At 37.5% G+C, this 2,697-nt stretch overlaps 1 pseudogene; it reads left to right on the plus strand.

The window, feature by feature from the left end:
- Positions 1–990: 990 nt before the first annotated feature.
- LOC100721496 (centrin-2-like) lies at positions 991–1,503 on the plus strand (annotated as a pseudogene).
- Positions 1,504–2,697: the final 1,194 nt, after the last annotated feature.

The raw sequence follows: 2,697 nt of genomic DNA on the forward strand, positions 1-2,697 counted from the left end.
ATCCAACTAAAAGTACTCTTAACAAAGATTGCTCATTTTCTTCCATCTGTTTCTATTGCTTTTACTGACCCCCTTACAGATTTACACTCTTCTTTCACACTGTGCTCAATCTCTTTTCTCTGCTTCTCCCACCACACTCTGAAATAACTGCTAATAAGAAATTAACATAGTCTTTATAGAGTATTGATAAAGAGGGAAAGTGTAAAAGTAAAAATTATCTTATATAAGTGATACATAATGGAATGTATTGATAGAGTTCTAGTCAGGAATAGTTTTTCTTGAAGAACATAGGTGCAGAGTCCAGATCACTTACATAAATAACCGAATAGGTAAATCTATCTCTGGGCATACAAAGATGAAAATATATCATGGAGACGTAGCATCTGGCTAAAAATCTTCATATAAGCTACAAGCTTTCACCATTCTTCTAGACACAGTACAAAAAAAGGAGGAAATTGGACATGGTAGTGCATACTTGTAATTCCAGCATTTGGGAGTTTGAAACAGGAGGATTTGCCATGAGTGTGAGGCCAGCCTGGCTTACATGGTAGGTTCAAAACCAGCCTGAACCACACAGAGAAACTCTGTCTTAAGACAAAACATCAAATTAAAACAAAAACAACAACAAAAAAGGAAAAAGGGGATAAAAACCAACATCCATGCACGCAAGTTCAAGGGAAAGCAAGATGACAGAAGACCCACAAATCTCCCAGCTCTCCTGATAAAGATTGATTGGGCACAAATGGAGAGGAACACAGATACCAGGTAGCAGAACTTTAACAACATATTAAAGAAGAGATGAAGAAAGTAGTTGAGTTCAAAGAGGAAATGAACCAAAATTTCTCAGAATTATGACTCAAACTGCCCAATGTGGACTTGAGGTAAACAAGTAAAAAAATTGGAAGAACTGACCAGAATGATTTCAAACATGAATGACAAATTTACCAAAGATTTAGAACCCACAAAAAGATATAAGACATGTCGTTGGCAATGACCTCCAATTTTAAAAAGTTAAAATGGGCATCAAGTACCCAGAGAAAAAGGATGAGTCCTAAGCCAGAGCTGACTGAAGAGCAGAAACAGGAAATCCAGGAAGCTTTTGATCTCTGATGCAGATGGGACAGGGAGCACTGATGTAAAGGAACTAAAGGTGGCAATGAAAGCCCTGGGCTTTGAGCCCAAGAAAAAAGAAATCAAGAAAATAATAGGCACAATTGATAAGGAGGGAAAGACAAAATGAACTTTTGTGACTTTTTGACTCTCATGACTCAGAAAATGTCTGAGAAAGATACAAAAGAAGTCCTGAAAGCTTTCAAGCTCTTTGATGATGATGAAACCTGGAAAATATTTTTTAAAAATCTGAAACACGTGGCCAAGGAGTTGGGTGAGAACCTGATGGATGAGGAATTGCAGGAAATGATTGTTGAAGCTGATCAAGATGGAGATGGAGAGGTGAATGAGCAGGAATTCCTGTGCATCATGAAGAAGACTATCCTGTATTAGGGTGGCATCACCCCTCCTGTCACGACAATGTATGACTAGATTAGTGCCTGCTGTTGTGTTTAATCAGGCTCCCTGTTTTCCTGTACAACTGCAGCCATGACCTCATATCTATTTTGGACTTTTGGAAGTGTTATTTGATTTTAAAGCTCTTTGTAAAATGATCCTCCTCTGATGCCTGCCTGGCAAGCACAAGGTCATGAGTTCAAACTCTGGTAACAACAATGCAAAAAAAGATCCTCTGATTATTTTAATTCTTAGAAACAGGGCGAGACTACATCGAGTAGGGAGAGGGATCTTGGGGTCACTCACCGTTTCTCCTGACTTGCCGCACTCATCACGGTTTCCACACAAATGTGGAGTGATTTCTGACCTAAGTGCATGTGAGGTTGGGTCACCACTGACCAAAGTCCTGTCTCCGTGATTTCCCTATTCACCTGATGCGTGAGTGCCACTTTCTCTTTTGCAAAACCCAGTGAACCTTTGTGCTGGCATTTAGATATGTTACTGCTGTTTGTTTTGTTTTAAAAATAAAACTTTCTCAGTTTGAAAAAAAAGATATAGGAATATCTGAAATTTAAAACTTATATAATTCATACATTGCAGAAATGACCAATGTGAAGTCAGAGTGTGTGAAATTCAGGACATAATGATAAATTATGAGGAAGTGCTCGAAGATGCCACATCCAAATAAACAAATAAATGAGCCAGAAACTCATAGATAACATTTAACCGAACCACTTTAGGCTAGTTGGAATTAGAGAAAAACTAGAAGATAACCCAGATGAAATTAGCAATATATTTATAGAAAGTATAGCAACAATCCAGGCCTCAATAAAAATAATGGGAGGAAATCACAAAGATTAGAGCAGAAATCAATGAAATCAAGACAAAAAATCAACTAATTGAGGAGCTAGTTCTTTGAAAAATTAAAATGAAGTCTTTTCCAAAGAGAAAGAAGCCTCACATCAATGCACTCTTGTTCGTACTTTTAAAGGTGACATATTGTTACCACAGTTTGTTTTTTCTAGACTGTGCTTGATGCTGTTGTTATTCCTGATTGTACTACTTTAGCCATAGTGATATAGTTGCTCTAATCAGTTGTTTTTCCTTGTACACCAAGACCAAGATTGTCTGAAAGTCATAAGCAATAACACAGATCAGTGCCAAAGAGACTAGGCCAAATAGGCAGAAACT

This window comes from Cavia porcellus, unplaced genomic scaffold (genome assembly GCF_034190915.1).
Source record: "Cavia porcellus strain 051 isolate PalLab524CR breed Dunkin Hartley unplaced genomic scaffold, mCavPor4.1 scaffold_3, whole genome shotgun sequence".
Lineage (NCBI taxonomy): Eukaryota > Metazoa > Chordata > Mammalia > Rodentia > Caviidae > Cavia > Cavia porcellus.